At 39.9% G+C, this 19,117-nt stretch overlaps 1 protein-coding gene and 1 long non-coding RNA gene across 2 annotated transcripts in view; one reads left to right on the forward strand and one right to left on the reverse strand.

Annotated features, from left to right (window-relative positions):
- Positions 1 to 10,635, reverse strand: part of pth2 (parathyroid hormone 2) — a 42,031-nt gene extending 31,396 nt beyond the window's left edge. The window contains 2 exon segments of the mRNA XM_035423602.1: positions 8,589 to 8,698; positions 10,612 to 10,635. The gene's annotated coding sequence lies outside the window, so the exon portion shown is untranslated.
- Positions 5,791 to 9,991, forward strand: LOC118230505. Its single transcript, XR_004765857.1, has 3 exons — positions 5,791 to 5,900; positions 8,597 to 8,703; positions 9,487 to 9,991. It is a non-coding gene; the product is annotated as an uncharacterized LOC118230505 (long non-coding RNA).
- Positions 10,636 to 19,117: the final 8,482 nt, after the last annotated feature.

The following is a 19,117-nucleotide window of genomic DNA, read 5'->3' on the forward strand; positions in this document are numbered from 1 at the left end:
CCCTGAGCAAGACACCTAACCCCTAATTGCTCCCAACAAGCTGATTGGTACCTTGCATGGCAGCCTTTCACGGTTGGTGTGTGAATAGGTGAATTAGAGGCATCAATTTTAAAGCACTTTGGATAAAAGCGCTATATAAATGCAGTCCATTTACCATCCTGCACCGTGTCTCCATCTACTGGTACCTCATCTTTATATGTGGATGAGGAATAGAAAATGGCACAGACCAAAGGTTGAAAAACTGAGTAACCCTGAGACTCATCTCTTCAACTTATCCATTTCTGAATAACTAGATATTATTAAACTAATTGAATCCCATCAGTTTTTATTTCCCGATATTCTTAGCTGAACTAAACTTATGGAGCATGATACTGATGTGGGTGATTTAGCAATTTGCACACATAGAAAATCTAGTGAAACATGCATACTTGCAGCAAGAGGTAGCCTAAATTATATGTTAGAACATGGCATTGAACCCAGTTCAAGTGCCTGGAGTTTACCATGCGGTATGGTTAACAAACCTTACAGTTCTGCAACAATTACAGGAATAATAAATAATTTAACCAAACATTAATGGTTCCTCTTCCTTTAATGGATGATTGTGTAGATCAAATTTGATCTGCTAAAAGGATATTGGTAAATGCCACAATCTGCCCATTCAAGACAGATATCCGCTTTTATCACCCATAATAACTTCCTGCAGTACACCTTCATGCTGTTCAGGATGAGAAGCAGACTGGCTACTTTATTACTATTATTTTATTTTATTAATTTTATTTCTATTAGTATTTTTTCTTTATTATTTATTTATTTTTATTTTTTATTTACTTCTTTTCTGCTATTATCATTATCAATTTATTTTATTACTATTTTTTATCTTATCTTAATACCTGTGGTACTGATTTCTATTGTTTCTCTTGTAAAGCACTTTGAGCTGCATTTTGTGATATGAAAGGTGCTATATAAATAAAGTTTATTATTATTATTATTATTATTATTATTATTATTATTACTTTCTAACGATTAATTAACCAGAAAATTCAGTCCCCACCAAAAAGCATATTCCACCATTGAGAAAGAGGCACTCACTTTAATCTTCACTCTCCAGCACTTTGTGGTTTACATTGGATACACTATGATAGTTGCGCTCACTGATCTTAACCCTCTGGTTTTTCTCCAGTGTATGTGTAACTAACACCAAAGAGTTTGCTTTTACAGGCCTACGATCTAAAACACCAACGTTCCTGTGGCAAGGATAATGCTTTGGCTGTGGATGTGGGTGTACTGTGGATTTGTGGTCACTATGTCTCTGTAATTACAAGGAGGAAGGTACGCGTTTGGTTCAGAGCTTGAGAAACTTCTAACTCATGACCAGCTGTGATAGTTTTAATGACTTAAATATCTAAACTGTGTTCCTTTTTCCATGGACTCTCTCTCTGGGTACTGTGAATATTTTATATTCCTACAAGGGATGGGCATGATTAGTCGGATAATCAATTAGTCGACTTGGGCAGTGACGTTGACTACCTGATATAAATAATTATTGATTTTATTTATTTATTTATTTTTACACGACCGAGAAACTATTCATGATTTTGTCTCCGCTCGGACTCTAATAAGTGTAGCACACGCATCGCGTTATAACGGCAGTGGACAGCTAGGTGGATGGAGCGGAGAGACAGAAACTTCCTGTAACGTAGAAGAAAGTGCTTGTAACTGAGAGAATGATGGCGACGAGACGGAGCGAAGTGTGGCATTATTTTACCCAAGTTGAGAACAAAGTGGAGTGCACGTTGTGTGGGATGAAGCTGTCTTACCACGGTTCTACTAGTGTGATGCAGAGTCATTTGCAACTTCGGCACCAAAGTATTAAACTAAAAGACAAAGTAGACAAACAACTACCACTAATGACTGATTTTGTTACAGCTAAACGCAAATGAGCAAATCAGCTAAACGCAAGTGATAACAGCCGAAAAGAACAAATCACCCAGCTAGTCGCTTCAATGGTTTCTGGTGATATGCTACCGTTAAGTTTCATGGAGGGAGCTGGCTTTTGTAGGTTAATGGAATTTGTTGAACTGGAATACTCTGTGCCATCACGAAAGACGATTACCAGCCGAATTGAAAAACAGTACGAGGAAGCAGCTACTTTGCTGAAGACTAATCTGAATGCTGCCAAGAGTGTAGCCATCACGACCGATGCATGGACTGCTCTCATGGCGGAATCTTACGTGACTGTTACATGTCATTACCTGCATCAGTGGGAGATGAGGAGTGTTGTACTCCAGACTCGAAGCACAGATGAGCGGCACACGGCTGAAAATCTAGCCTCAGAGACGTCGTTGGTGAGGGGGGGTTGGGGGGGAAAGTGAGTGCTTGCGTTCACGACAATGCAAAGAACATAACTCAAGCAAATGAACGCCTTGTGGATGAATGGGAGTCTGTGTGTTGTTTTGCACACACACTTCAGCTTGCAATTAACGACGGTTTGAAGATTCCAAACATGACTCGTGTAGTGGCTGCGTGCAGTCGAATGGTTTCCCATTTCCATCACAGCACGGTGGCCATAGCTGCATTGAGGAAAAAACAAGAGAAACAGAGTTTACCTCTGCATAAACTGATCCAGCGCTGTCGAACTAGATGGAACTCGGTATTTGACATGATGGAGCGCTTGCACGAACAAAGGTGGGCAATAACTCAGTGACGCTCAAACCTTGGAACTGACAGACGAGTGCTGACAAACAATAGAGGGCATGTTACCAGTACTTCGATCACTTAAGTGCTCCACTACAGCTCTCTGCAGTGAGACACATCTCCATTTCCTTGGTCTACCCCATGACGAACAGCCTTCTGAGTCGTCATCTAAACGTCCTGCCAGGAGATTCTCCAAGAGTGGCCGAGTTCAAACGGACAGTGGCAGCTTCCCTCGGCCAGCGCATGGACATCGCAAATCCCGGTAAGTGGAGGGCAAAAAAGGCAGCGTTTTTATAAATGTCAACCTAGGCTACTTTATATTAACTGAAAATAACTTTAGTAATGTTGCTTAATTCTTTGTTATATGTGTGCTTTTAATGCAACATTCATGTTAGGTAACCTAAATACAATAGTTTGTGTGTTTTATACAGGCAAAGCGGCACTGATTGCCTCTGCATTAGACCCGAGGCACAAGCATCTGCGCTTCATGGACCAGCCAGCATTACGTATCGGCATTCGAGAAAAAATGACTTTTGTACAACGGAGTTGTCCGAGAGCATGCGCCCAGCGGAGAAGCGGCTACTGCTGCCGCCGACAGAAGATTATTTATTAAAGGAGGTGGCGAAGAGGCAGGGGTTGATCGGGCAAACACCTCGGCAATGAGTGCTCTACTTGGGGAGGATTACAGTGTCGAGGACACCGAGCAAGACGAAATTGATCGCTACTTTAATGACCCATGCATCTCACCTGAAGACAATCCCATGTTATGGTGGCAAAACAACGAATCCTGTTTCAACCATCTGTGCGTCCTTGCAAGGCAGTACCTCACCATACCCGCCACCTCCGTTCCAGTAGAGAGGGTTTTTTCAACTGCTGGACAGGTTGTCAACAGGCTGCGCACACGCCTATCCCCAGAACACATTGGCATGCTGGTTTTCCTTTATAAGAACTAATTTGGTAGGATTGATTTTCATTTTGCCATCTCTGGTAAGACTTATTTTCGTTTTGTCACTGTAGCACTTTTTACCTATTTGGAAAAAATTAAATATTTATTTCATATAGCACTTATTGTAGATGTGTACTGGTAGCTATTTTCATTTTGTCATCTCTGGTAAGACTTATTTTTGTTTGGTCACTCTGTAGCACTTGGCCTATTTGGAAAAATAAAAGAATTTTAAATAGCACCTCTTGTAGTTATATTTATGTACTGGTAACTTTGTTTCATGGTAGTTACTTGCGGTTAGTAGTCTATGTTGGAGTGTGTGTGATGACGTTATGGGGGCGGGTGATGACGTCACGACTAGTCGACTAATCGACTGAATTTCTTGTTAGTCGTCGACCATTAAAAAAAAATGAAAATGCCCATCCCTAATTCCTACATATGCATTTGTGTGTGTGTCCATGTGTGGGTTTTGGGAGGAAGATTCTTTTGTTTGTCTAGTAAGACGGATGTAATTATGTTAACATAATATAAAACACAATGACAAGAACAGGGCCTATTCAGCCCAACAATGCTCAACATTTTCCTGACCAAATAAGTGCTCTGATTACCTACAGACTAGATAGTAGAGACAGAAACTCTGGGGATTTTCTTGATACGGTGTTAGATACTATGTGACCTGGCTGGCTAATCCATACATTGACTAGTCTCTGCATGGGATAAAATTTTTCCTAATGTCTGTACGGAATTTACCTTTTGCTAATTTCCATTTATGTCCCCTCGTTCTTGTTGGAAAACATGGGAGCCACAGTTTACCCCTCTGAGGTGTCTCACATTGTAGTGGGCCAGTTGCAGATAACATTGATTGTTTACCACCACACCCAGTTAAATTGACCTTTTACCCCCTTGCCCAGTCAAATTGTCTCCCTTTGATATGCAGTACCATTGTGTGATATCCTCTACCCCCTACTTCAGTCCAACTCCCCCACACCTTGTTTCTTCCCCCCCAATGTCTGATTACCTCCCCCCCCTTCCCTGTGATGTGTAAGATAACCATTTGGCCCTTTGTTTCCTTGAAGGAACAGGGTATAAGTATTCACTGTCTCCGTCATTTGTTGGTTCTTTGTTTATCTGTACTTGGGTAACAGACCCACTAGTTCCTTTGCTACATTAAACTACCTATTTTGAAACGAAGACGCGCCTGCATTTATTTTTCTACTTACAAAAGTACGGCGGAATAAATAACCCTAACCCTAACAGAACTCAACTTGAAGAATTTCTTGTAGTTCACTTTGTTGATTCACTTTTATGAATGTGAAAGCCTCAATAAAATCACCCCTGAGTCTCCTTTTACTAAGCTTGAAGAGATTAAGAATCTTAGGTCTTTCCTCATTGCTTTTATCTTTCATACCAGGAATCAATTTGGCTTCTATATCTTCCATATCATTCTTGTAGTACAGTCCCTAGAACTGCACACAATACTCCAAGTGTAGTCTAAAAAATATATTATATAAGATAAGTTAAACTTCCTTGGATTCATACTCAATACTTCTGGCTATATATCCCAGAATAATTCTGGCCTACAGCACAGTGCCTAGAACCTGAAAGGCTTTGATCAACCATTACTCCCAAGTTTTTTTTCAAATTAACCACATTCCAATTTTGTTCCTTCCATAAAGCAATCCTGCCTAATATTTTTATTTCCCACATACAGAACTTTACATTTGCTATGTTGTGGTGACGGGTGACAGTTTGAGTCTTGAGTATGGCACGTCTTGTAGACTGAAAAACAAATTGGTATTGTATATTTGTAAACTAAAGATAAAGGCGAAGACATGATGATATTCATAAAATTAACTATTGTTTTATGATTGTCTTAAGGGTGAGGATGTTATACCCCTGCAAGTTGTTCTGCTTTCCTTTTTTTGAGTCCCTTGCCTGGCAGCATGGATGGTGGGTGGAGCTATGATGACATCAACCTTGGGATCACCTGCCCTGTATTTGTACCTATTTAAAGGCGGCCTCATTTTTTGAAAGGCTGGAAGAGGTTCCCCTCACAAGACGTGCAGTACATTTATTGTTCTTGTTGTTAATAGTTTTCAATGTGTTTTCCCCGATGTTGATGTGTTTAAGTTGGTTGTGCTGGGTATGACAAATTAGTTTACTCCAGTGTAGAAGTGTCATGGTTCCTTATTCCGTTTGCTATGCGGCGTCCTGGGTTGTGCTAATTGACGCCGTTTCGTGCTAATCGGCTGTGCTGTTTCAGGTAACTGAGTGTGGTAATCTTCAGGACCGCCTGAGGGCACTCCGTGTTTGCTTTTGATTATGACCGATTGTTTGCACCTGATTGAGAGAGCTTATATACGCTCACGTGAGATCTGTTCTTCGTTTTAGTGTCTACTCACGTTACACGAAAGCCGGTAACAGTGAAAAGCTCTCTTAGAGAAAAGTGTGGTAAGGAAAAAGGCATATCAGACTATCTTGTTTCTCCTTACTGTATGCTACTATAGTAAAGGTTTTTGATCTGCATTTTATTCAATGGACTTAAGTGGACTTGATCCTGAGTTTGGTTACACTGTTGTAAGTCGCTCTGGATAAGAGCGTCAGCTAAATGCCTATAATGTAATGTAATGTAATGCATAGGATTTTGAATATAGCTTTTTGTTTTGACTAGTAGTAAGACTTTGGTCCTACTAGTCACTTAGCTTTATTCTTTATTTTCCTTAATACGCCTTTTTTGCCTTCATTGTTACGAGGCACCTTATCTTTTGCTTTTCTCCAGACTCCACTGCAGTCTTTACTAAAATTCTACTCACTCCTTACGCCTTAGTTTCGTTCTCCTGCTGAGACATTTATTTTATGTTGGGATATTCTCCCTTAGGAGTTGAGTCATTTCTTTTTGTTACACCCTCCTTAAGCCTCTTACTGAGACCTAGTGGTTTCCACTTCGGTGGTAACTTAAGCCGCGTTTCCACCAAAACTTTTAGTCCCAGGAACTACTTTTCAAGGAACTAAAAGGTTCCTTCAGCCCATGGTTGTCTGCGTTTCCACCGCGGTCTAAAGTCCCGCGAAGATAAGGCAAATTAGCCCACTGACGTATGAAAAAGCGACGTTGTCGTCGGCCCATCTGTCCTATGATTTCTTCTGTAACCCCATACTACCACCGAAGTAGCCTACATTATTTTCTAATAACTGGGACAGCCCGGAGGGGCTTATTCCACTTATATACAAGGGGCTACCAACAATGACTGTATATGGTTACTTTTGTATTTATTGATTTTTATCGATTTAATCACCTGGAATTGAAATATTCTTCTGCAGCCGTTTGGGCATATTTTACCGTTGTCAAGCAAAACTGTCGTTGGTAGTTGAACTTGGACCGTTGTTATGCAACAAATAGGATATAACAGGCCAATAGTCAGATTGTAACTGTTTTATATATCCTCTCAAACACATTCATTATGCTTTTATGCGAACATTCACTTTCATGTCTTGACATCCGAGGTGACAGAATGCATTCACATTTCCAATATAACTGGCAACAACAGCAGAAAACATGCACACGTTGTAAATAATTTGCTGTTTGATTACTTTCTCATCGTCAATTCCATATAGGCTAATCGCAAAATGACAAGAATAGAACGAAAACTCGGACTTGCGTGAAAATTTAAATTAGCCACCGTTTGCTTTCCTTCGAAGTTACTGCTAGAAGTTACTACGAGCAGCGAAGTGTGCCCTCCAGATGCGAACCATGCACCATAAATTAGTCCATCACCAATGTGAATTATGCAGAACTACCGCATACCTCACATAACTGTATCAAACGTTTTGAGTCAATTACAACGGTCTAACAAAGAAAATCCGGAAGAAAATATTCAGCAATTAATCCGTTTGAATGTTTTGGTACGTAATATGCTGTCCCAGCACGAATGCTTAGCATTTTATAAAACGAATACTAAAGCAAGAAAAGAACAGAAGAGCACACGTTATAATTCCAAGACGTTGGCAGGCTATAACCAAAAGTAGGCTACTGCGCCGCATAACATACAAGTTTGATTTGAAGTTATTATGAAAATAAATTGGTTTGCGGCTGCATATTTTTAAACATGGCGGTTGAAAATAAATACAAAAAAATGCTGCGAGTACTCGACCAATCAGAAATGTTCAGAGCTGCAAGCTCCACCCAAAAGGTTCCTGTACTTTCGGAAAGTACTACCCCCCGAGCAGGAACTTTTTTGGGGGTAAAATAAAGCCCCCGGAACTAAATTTAGACCCTAGTTCCTGCGGTGGAAACGCACTGAGTTCCTCAAAAGGTTCCTAGTTCCGGGGTAAAGTTCCTGCGGTGGAGATGCGGCTTTAAAGAAACCCCCTTTTGAATTCACTGTAGTTGCGTGTGGTCGTTAACACTTCCCCACCCTCACAAGAAGATTAGGCTGTGAAAGATATCCAGTTACTTTGCAGGTTAAAACAACCTCTCAGAAGATTTTTGCATGTGTATAAAAGTGTAGTGGTAGCTTTATCTTGATATAGATATATATATATATATATATATATATATATATATATATATATATATTGTGGTGTGTGATATTGAAAATCACTGTATTTGTGAGGCATTCTTAGGTCTTGTGATACCTTTCCTGGTTATTATAACCCAGGGAGGGGTGTAGGCCATAACGCCTGGTGATGTCTATGGGTCACAAACTTTAAGCAGTGATTGCATGCAAAGGATATGCACTAAAGTACTAAACATGACTACTTTCATTTACATAACATTAATATGTCCCAAACATGGTGCTCTGAAATGGGGGCCCATGCATAAAAGGTTAATGCAATGGAAATTTTAAGAAGCACAATAAGTTGAGTTTAATTTCTCATCTGACAGACTGTCATTCAGCCAGTTTCAGTGTCTTTCTGCAGCAAACTCCAACTCAAGTACATAGAACTGTCCTACCTCTCCAGGGGGTGCATGTGAGGCAGAGGGAACCCAAAGGACACCATTACCATGCCCAGGAGAGCCAGGAACAGGAGCGATGAGTGAGGAGAAGGAAAGAGCAGAAGCATCTACAGTACGTGGGGGAAGACACCCGGTCACATCCAACATACACTTAAAACACAGTTTAACACACACTCAACAGCAGAACAGGTGTTGATTTTACTGTGTGTAGTTGCCCTACATGAAACTGGTTCATGCCTTTGTAACCTTTGGTTGGATTACCGTGATGCCTTATTGTTTGGTTACACTAATTCAGCCTTGAAATTTCTCAAAATTCTATAAAATTCAGCCACTAGGGTAAGTAAAAGAACAAAGAACTGTGAGAATATCAGTCTGGTGCTCACATCTCTTCATTGGTTGCCTGTTAAGTTTAAAATTGACTGTAAGATTCTGCTCCTAATGTATTAGGTTTTAAATGGTTTGATTCCAGCATATCTTAAAGAGTTACTTATCCTATATTCTCCTCCAATATTGCTCCGCTCACAAGGTGCTGACTATTTGAAAATTCAGAGTATCAAAAAATAACACTAATTACATAGTGTAAAATGATCTAAAAATGGGAGGCAGAGCCTTCTCTTACTGAGCTCATGTCTTACTGAATAATCTCCCTTTCTGCAATATAAGCTCTTTAGTCAATTCTTTCATTAGATCATTATGTATGCAAAGGGTAAATCATACATCTTGTTGGGGTATTGTTTATTCAGGATCACTCATAGATGTGTAAACCCCATTTCTTCACATCTTTTAGATATGCTGTCATAGCATAGCACACTGGGGCTTTTCCACTCAGGGCTCTACATATGCAGCAGTTCATTTCATAATTATATAATTATGTGCCTAATCTTTTTTCTTGCAGACCGCTCGTCCCTCTACTGAATCAAACAAACGGCATGACACAATCTGGAGGCTTAGATGCATCGCCATGCTCCTCTAAATTGCATATTATAGTACATCTCCCTGCTTAGGCTGCCTATTTTATCAGCTAGTTTAATTATCTCTTTCTATAACCTGCTCAACCATTTTATGTTTGCTCTGCTAGATTCCGCATTACATTTCTGTTACCGTTCATTCAATCAATATTATTACACCAGGCTGGCCCGCAGAGGATTTGTTCCCCCTCTATAGCAGGGTTCTTCTGGAGATTTCTTATTTTTTCCATTTCAGTGTTTTTTTTTTTCTTTATTTACTTCAATTTCAAACTTTTTAGGGGTTCAGGCTTGGCATTTTGCCCAATTTTCTTTTGTATATCCACAGTAAAATGTATTTGTGACAGTGTTTCTGGAAAAGCACCAAAGATATTAAATTGAATTAAATACTTACTATATGTAAAACTACCTGTGCTTATCCTGGTACCAAATATATGAAGCTACCCGTGTATGCTTTTGCTGTGATTTATGTACTAGTCAATGATTTGTTTAAAAAGTCTCTTTTCCCTGAAACACAAATTTTGATATCCTGGTTGTGTATTCTTTACGAAGTTTCATTGTAGTTGCATGAATTCAAAATTCAGTATCAATTCAGTGAGTTAGTATATCTTACCAAGTATAGCTTATCTTTTCTTTAAATGCAGTATTTTCTCAAAATTACAGAAAAACTGGAACTTTGGAACTTTTTAGTTGCAATAAATAGCTTTAATATAATCTCTTGTATACACATTATATACAATTTCCTCTTAAAACCTTTGATTATTCAAATATTTTTGATTATTAATCGACTTTTAATTATTAGCCCATTGTTGCTGCTGGCATCAAAACAAATTTGCAGTTGATAAATGACTAAATCAATGAATTGTTTGTAATCATTGATAATCTCTTGCTTTACCACTTATGAATAGGTAACAACATTTAAGTAGCAAAATGTATTCTTTCAGTTTCTTTCCATGACTCCAGCTTTTAAAAAAATGCAGCAAAAAAATGACTTTTTTCAAAATGAGGAATCAATTATACACACAGATTGTATATCCATTTAATCTCCTTCTTACCTTATTAAGAATTAGTGAGGCTCTTCTCCCGTCAGTGTGGGCCAGTGGTTTCCAGCAATAATGGCCTTTGGGAATATTTGTGTTAAAATTTCCAATTTCCACGCAACTATGAAAGTTGTGTTCTGTGATGAGTTGATTGGACTGCAGTAAGCTGATGTGCTCACCGAGCTGTGTTGCCGTGGGAGAACGGCCTTTCCTTGTGTTCAGGCAACTGGAGTTGAGGTAAATTGTCTGTAAAAAAATATATGCCGGTGTATGTCAAGTGCTATATTGTTTTGTGCTCAGGAGAATGATATGAGCATTTCATTGACGCTCCTCTTATATACCACATACTTCTGTCACAGGCAATTGGAGATGCAGCAGGAAAGATAAAAAGATATTCTCACCCTTAAAACAAAAAAGAGAGACCACAAAATATGTCCAGAGATGTCCCATTTGTTAAAATTATTGATATGGCAATGGAGAATGAAAGGGAGCCTGCTTGGATGGCACTGCACCTAATGATGCCTACAGCAAGAATGTATAGCAACAAAGTTGAACAATATGTACCTATGTGCCTCAGTCTTTGAAACCCCCAACACCGCCCCCATGTTGTCTCATCAGAGCCTTTTCAGAGCAGGGGTAAGATGACTAAGCAGGACTACAGAATAGGTTACAGGTGAGTGGCACCCAATTTGCAAATTGGACCCTTCACTCTCTTCCTCTGCCTACACACATGTAAAGGTGCAGAAAGTTGGTCTCATTAGTTAAAAAAGTAATTCTCAGATACATGAAGATGCACCAACACAAAAAAATATTAAAAAGAGGTACAGAAAGATGCGCACATACACAAATATTCTGGAGGAATAAAAGTTATCCCTATATCACATTATCCCTTCTACTAATCACAATTTGACCATAACTGTTTCAGTTTTTCTGGCACTGGGAGATTCAAATGAAACTTTTGAGATGGCTGTAGTCAAAACCCAACTCTACTAGAATAGAAACTGCATGGATCCTGCATGGTTATTGGTTTGCATTTATTTTGGTCAGCCCCGGTTTTAAACTGCTCTAATTGAGGAGGGAGTGGGGAGGGGTGCAATTTTTTATTCATGGCATATTGTGCTCCATACAGTTCTCATCTTTTGTACGTTATACGAAATCACAGGGCAAACAAACTAGAAGGGCTATGGCAAGAATCGGAGTCGAAGGAACGAGTCAGTGGTACAGTGGTACATACATCAAATCTAATCAGCAAACAAACCAGAAGGGCAAGATGGGAATCAGAATCAGACAAAAACAGGGTTGAATGCGCATCAAATGAAGCAATCACTATACACAACACACTAAGCACAAGTTTGAAGAGCTAGCTCCACTGGTAAGAAGAAAATAGTTGCTTTTTCAAGCCAATTATCCAGAGGCGGAAACTTCCATCTGATGATGAACCAGAAAGATGAAACACACTCACAACACAGACTAAAGTAAACAGAATTTACAACGGGTCATAACAATGTGGTTAATCCATTAAGGTTAATGGCCATGAAACCAGATGCTGGCGTCATTCTCTTAAACTATTGCGGTGGGGTGGCACTTCTGGTGCAGTGGGTAGCACTGTTGCCTCACAGCTAGAAGAATCTCGGCTTGGGCCTTTCTGTGTGGAGTTTGCATGTTCTTCTCATGTTCTACTCCGGGTACTCTGATTTCCTCCCATGGTCCAAAGACATGCAGGTAGGCTAATTGGAGACTCTATATTGCCCATAGGGATGAGTGTGCGAGTGAATGGTGTGTGTTTCCTCTGGTATCTTAGCGGCCTGTCCAGGGTGTAATCCTCCCTTCTGAGCCATCTATCCGCTTTTTGTACATACGGTAATAAAAGTAATTATTTCATTTTGCATTATTTCCACTGAGCTGAAAGCGATTTCAGGAGCACTTGAAAACAATTATTTCAATGTATGTAAATAGAATTTCAAATGTGAAAAGTAGTTTTTTCTAAAAAAAAAAAAGCAGCTTGATACATTACAATCAGCAAGAAAATAATCTCAATTAGACATTCCAGTGCCAAATCAATGACCTGAAGTCCTACCTGAGAAAATCGACCCTCCATGTTCTATCCATCATGACTTATGCCCCTGCTTGTAAACCCCGCATATATTACAGTAACTTTACAATCTTGTGTTCTTCAAGCTCATTTACACAGTTTTCAAACATAGTTTATGGCTTTCTTTTCGCTGGAATTATGGGTTAGCTATTCTGCCCTTACCCAGTTACTTTCCCTTCACATTTTCACATAGCATAAGATTGGAAGCTTAGACACAGGCTTTATCAATTGTTTATCGGAGCTTTGTTTGTTTATCGGCAAATGCTTGCAAAAAAAGACACTGCAGTAGTGATAAAGGGCATTATATTATTAAAATATTAAAATTTTTATTTGATTGTATTTTATATTTTTCCCATGGTGCTGCGCAGGATGCCGCCGTGGGCTATGCATTGCAAATTGTGGTCACTCACTCACTCACTCACAGACGACCTTTGTAGGACGCATATGCAGGAGTGTGCTCCGTGGGTCTGGACGGTTTCGTGCTTGTTGTAATTTTCCTCCTTGTGGGCTCTCACCCTGCTGTGAACAGGAGGCTTGTGTACCTCTTTGATGCTATGAGCTACACTATTTTTTATGAAACTCCTGGCAGTTCTTACCACACTGGACAAGTCAAAGGTGAGAGGTCAGCACAGTCAAATCAACTATTATTGTAGAGAGACCTGCTAGCTCACACACGTGTGTGTGCACATGTATCATCTGTCAGCAAGGTGAGGATTAATTGAAATATGTTTAATTTTCCGAACCCAGCAGTTTTAATCATTAACACTCTCCTTGACATGCATCAACAGTTAAAACACCTCACTTACCCAACATGTAAAATATATTTATTTGATTTAATTTGATAATTATTATCAAAGAAATCAGTTATCAATTAAATCGTGGAATTTGTTGAGAAGCAGAGGAAACTGTTTGGATCAACATTTATCAAAATGTACAACTCACGACCAGATGAAAATGAAGAAATTTATTAAGTTACAACAAATATATACAACAAATAGATTGTTTGTTCTTAGATTGTTTGCTCAGTAATTTTCATGAACAAAATCGCCTTTTCCCCTTTAAAACTACAACTACTAAAATATTTTACTACTAAATATATGAAAATATATAAGTTATATCTCACCGTTTCCCAAATTTTGCAGATTCTCGGTCCTTTACCAAATTCAACCACATCCTGAGCCAAGAAGCCAAGCAGACTGGCACTTTGCCAAATTATTTCAATGCTTGCACTTAAGAAAACATAATCGTGCCTTCTTCCCCATGGTCTCGCTGCTCCTTTCCCGCAGTCCTTTGCTGCGAGTGCAATATGTTACAGTTGTGGCCAAAAGTTTACATACATCTAGGCTCGGGGTACACACACCTGATCCTGATTCTACTAATCAAGGTGCTTAACAATGACTCTAGTGATTGATTGGTAGAATCAGGATCAGGTGTGTGTACCCACACTGGCCCTTTCTAGATAAGACTGGGGACACCTGCTCTAAAACATGAAAAGCACCTAATTAAGAAAAATTAGCAGCTTGTTAAAATTCTGGGATTGCTGTTGAGGTTGAAATGAAAACCAGCATACACGGGCCCCTCAGGACCGAATTTGAGAACCACTGCTCTAAATAACCTTAATTCTAAAAACCGTAAAGTTTGCTACAAAAATCTGATCAATATTGAGACAAACCCTACTGTCATTAATTCCACTGTCATTAATATTTCTTGCATTACTAACCATAAGATCCCTTAATTCTACAGCAGCTGTTCTGAATGAACTAATCACTGATCAGGGTTTCCGCCAGTGTATTGCAAGCCCGGTGGCCCACCGGGCCTAAGTTGACCCTCCGCCGGGCCTAAGCATCGGGGAATAAAAAAATGTGAAAAATGTTTTAACGTATTTTTAATATGTTTTTTAAACTACAGTTACAGTGGGGCGGCTCGGTTGGAAAGCTCCCCAGCGACATCTGTTGGTTAAAACGTGAACTCACTATAGGAAAACAGCAGGTCTATGATCAGTGTTCTTTACCCTCAATGTGCGTAGTGACGTTCAACACTTCCAACGCTTCCAACTATCACAAGCTAACGTTACCTAGCAAGCCACCATTTCTTATTTAGTAGGCTAACTAACCTTGTTACAAACTGCGTTATCACTTCATCTCGTCAGTAAGTACATTCTTTTTATATTAACTTAAGCAGTGTATAGGTAACATTCAACTAATAGCACAAATGTAATGTTCGATACATTGTAACATTACATGACTTATTAATCGCCATCGAAATAACGACTTCACTTGTTTATTAATAACGTTAGCTTGATGACATTGATGTGCATGACAACGTGGTCATTTAGCTAACTTTGCTAGCTAGCCAAACAGTCAGTAACACAGATACATAAATATTTTGTTGTTGTTGAAATGTGCCCAGCATTCCAAGGCTGTGCATTGTTGTAAGATTCAGTAGCGAATCAGTAAGCAGTGTTGTGCATATCCCGCTCTTACAGCTCTTTTCCAGCCCAAACCACTGCAAAGAGAGCAAACTTTTTTTTTTGTCAGTGACATTTCCTTCTGACATCTACGACGGCAATCGCAACCACAACATTTATTTTGCCTTTTTGTATAGCTATTTCCATGGATAAAATTGCATTTATTATTATTATTTATTGGTAAAAACATTTACTTCATATCCGGGGAGATAGCCAACTACTTGCACGTTACATGACATGTGTAGCCATTTAGTAATACGATCGCATTTCAGGCTAGAAAATAACCCGTTAATCCAGAGAAATTGCTGAGTTGTCTTAGAATCTTTATCGCAACAGTATCAAGGCTGGCAGCCCGGATCAAATTTGATTATTTTTTTAGCCAATTAAATCAGGGGATGATTAGGTGTCAAGTTTTTGTGTGAGCCAGATCTGGGATTTTAGCCAGGACACCGGGGAACCCCCTACTCTTTGCGAATAGTGTCATGGGATCTTTAATGACCACAGTGATTCAGGACCTCAGTTTAACGTCTCATTCGAAAGATGGCTTCTCCTACAGCACAGTGTCCCCGTCACTGCACTGGGGCATTGGGGTTTATTTGACCAGAGGGAAGATTGCCCCCTGCTGGCCCACCAATACCACTTCCAGCAGCAACTCAGTATTCCCTGGTGGTCTCCCATCCAAGTACTAACCAAGCCCCACCTGCTTAGCTTCAGCCAGTCGGCCTGCGCAGATTGCGTGGTGGTATGGCTGCTGGTGTTGATGTAAGTGATGTTGTAATCTACTCACATAACCCTATTTTGTCTGACCATTTTCTTATTTTTCAACCCATAGCATCTGAACCTAAAATGTATTTAGGTTGCACTATTACGGCTAACACTGCCACAAACTTTATTGATACAATTCCGGAATACTTTGATTCAGATGTTTCAGCTTCCTCCGTGTCTATTGATAATCTAGCAGAGAGATTGACTATCGCACTACGTACAACCCTTGATGTAGTTTCTCCATTGAAAAGTAAAAAAGTTATTGAGAAGAGACTTGCACCTTGGTATACTGTAAGGAAAAAAGGACGTCTCTCGAACGTGATGAAAATGTACAAAATTTATTTCCAATACCAGCAGTGACAAAGCGCACGAATGACACTTTGGGTTCAGCAAAGTCCGACTGAACCACGAACCTTTCCAGAGGCTGCTTCTTATTTGTTTTCAAAGCTTTGATCAGGAGTGTTGAATACACATACTAAGAATGATGTAGTCAGTTTTGTAACACCTATTAATTAGGCCGTAGTGTATTGTGATTGAATTAGCACGTCTGTTGACTTGGATGGTTCCCAATCTCTCACTCCCGGTCGCTATTCTACCATTGTACCAACTGTATTGTGATAATGATAAGATCAAGGGAATGTGTAGCCAGCAGACATATTGGCATCAGAGACAGATTTCTAACAGTCCCCCGTTTGATGCTTATTTGCAATAAAGCATCACATGTACATAGTCTTCATTAGTGGCGGTGCTGTCCTGCCTTAGGTTGCTCTCCTATCACGCGGATAACCTTACCCGTCATTGGAGCAACACCTCATTCCACTGGTCTTACTCTGAGCGCTGCCTGGTATTGCCTCTGCTTTCCCTGTGGATGTTATCACCACCACAACCTGGGTGCCATGCTGATAAATAATAAACTATAACAATAGTCAGCGGGCGAGATATTTGAGACTGGGTACTACCCGAGCCAAGGGGACTGCCTTACAATGTAATTTGAAAATATAAGTCTTTGTCAGTTTAGGACAGAACACATACAACAAATCATAACACCTTGAATCAAAATCTGTATTAAACAGACGCATACAGCGGCTTATGCAAACATCTTTATCCTTGATGATTACTCTGGTGAAGTTATTATGTACATGTGTCAGACTTACATCGCACACTTTACTGTTGGTTTTTGCCATTCCGCACAAGGGTTGTTTATCTATAGCATATCAACTCCTTCAGTTTTAGTTCATTCCTTTTCATTTGTAGGGTATCCATCCAATTTGAAATACCTAATCCGGTTCCCATAGTTCCTAGAACACCATCCAGGAACCCGAGCAGTTTTCGTCTGGTAGGTGTGGGGGTTGAGCTGTCGCTCTGGAAGTTGGCAGCCACCATGTCATAGGTATTTCAGGAATGCTGTTGTCATGAGGTCCTTGTACATCTGGGTCACGCTCTCCCCCTTGCAGTGCTCGTCACGATCTGGAGACCATGCTGTCAAGTTCACCAGGACTGGAATATGGACCCATTGGACATTGTTGATCAGGGCGTCCTGGTGTGGTCTTGCAATTATCCCAGACAGAGGTGCTGGGCGCTGCTCTGGGCACTCTTGTGTCATCGCCATCACCGGTTGCATTATTATCAAGAGGACCTCCCACATATTTATGCCGGATTTCTGAAATAAAGAGAAGAGAAACAAAAATTGTTATAACCCCCTCCCCCCCTATTTTTTAATTTTTTAAAATTTTTATAATAATACATGCCATTACATTTTATTGCATTTCTTTATGTAAGATCACTTCATTAAAACCATATATGTACTCAAAATGGGACATTGCCCAATGGACGGCAAGTAAGTGACATGTGTATGAGTTGTAAGCCTTCTCAACTGGGGAGAGAACACAGGACGCATAGGCAATTGGATGTAATTTTTCCTGAACATCTTGTAATAAGACGGCTGATAACGCTTCTTCGGTAGCTATCGTTTGTAAAATGAAAGGCTGAGAACGATCTGGGTTTTGCAAAGCGGGGGCTTGAATTAAAGCATTCTTCAGCGTCTCAAATGCTGTTTGATGTTCTGGACCCCAGTCCAAAGAATCTTTTTTCTTTTTGTTACCAGTTAGTAACCCATTCAGTGGTTTGGGTATGTCTGCAAAGCGTTCAATGAACTCGCGACAAAATCCCACAATCCCCAAGAATGACCGCAAAGCAGTAACAGGCACCGGAACAGGTAGTCTCTTGATTATGTCTACTTTGTGTGGGTCAGGCGTGCGCCCCCCTTTACTTACTTTGATACCCAAGTATGTGACTTGAGATCTGAGAAGCTGTGCTTTTTTTGGATTTAATTTAAGTCCTGCAAGTAGCCCGAGTAATTCTGCCAGTAAGGTTATGTGTTCTTCTCTGGTAGCAGTCTGCAAAAGCAAATCATCAACATACTGAATAAGGCATTCAGGTTTGGAGAAAGCTGTTAACACCTGGGCTAGACACTGATGGAAGAGTGTGGGTGAACTAGCAAAACCTTGAGGCAAAACATTCCATGTGTATTGTGTGTTTTTAAATTTGAATGCAAATTTGTACTGGCAGTCTGGATGCAATGGTATTGACCAAAATCCATTAGAAATGTCTAATGCTGAATAATAATTTGCTTCAGGTATCAGGGATGCTAGTACATCTGGTGTTGAAGCTACTACTGGAGCACAGGTAGGGGTGCATTTATTAAGTTCTCTGTAATCAACATAAAGCCTCCAGGAATTGTCTGGTTACCGAACTGGCCATATGGGAGCCATTGCTGGTAGGAGACATGGTCGTATGACGTCCTGTTGCAAAAGAGACTCAATCGTAGATTGAATATAAGGGTTTGCTTCCTCTGGGTACTTATATTGGCGGAGTGACGGAGGATCACGGCCTTGTATATTCACCTCCATGACTTCACGATCTATTAGCCCACAATCATGTTTACTTTTAGCAAAAACATCTCTATGTTTTGCTAACACTTCCTCCAAATCTGCATAGTTAACTCTCAACAATGTATGCAAGTCATATTCCTCCGACTTCTTAATGGCATGCACTGCATGGACATCAGAAATCTCCACAAACTCATCTTTAGACTCAGTATTGCGCCAAATGCAATTGTTGCCATAATCTATAATGTAACCACACTTTTTCATGATGTCTGAACCTAAAATGTTGCGACCATCTCCTGTTGCACTAAG

This window comes from Anguilla anguilla, chromosome 6, assembly GCF_013347855.1.
Source record: "Anguilla anguilla isolate fAngAng1 chromosome 6, fAngAng1.pri, whole genome shotgun sequence".
NCBI lineage: Eukaryota > Metazoa > Chordata > Actinopteri > Anguilliformes > Anguillidae > Anguilla > Anguilla anguilla.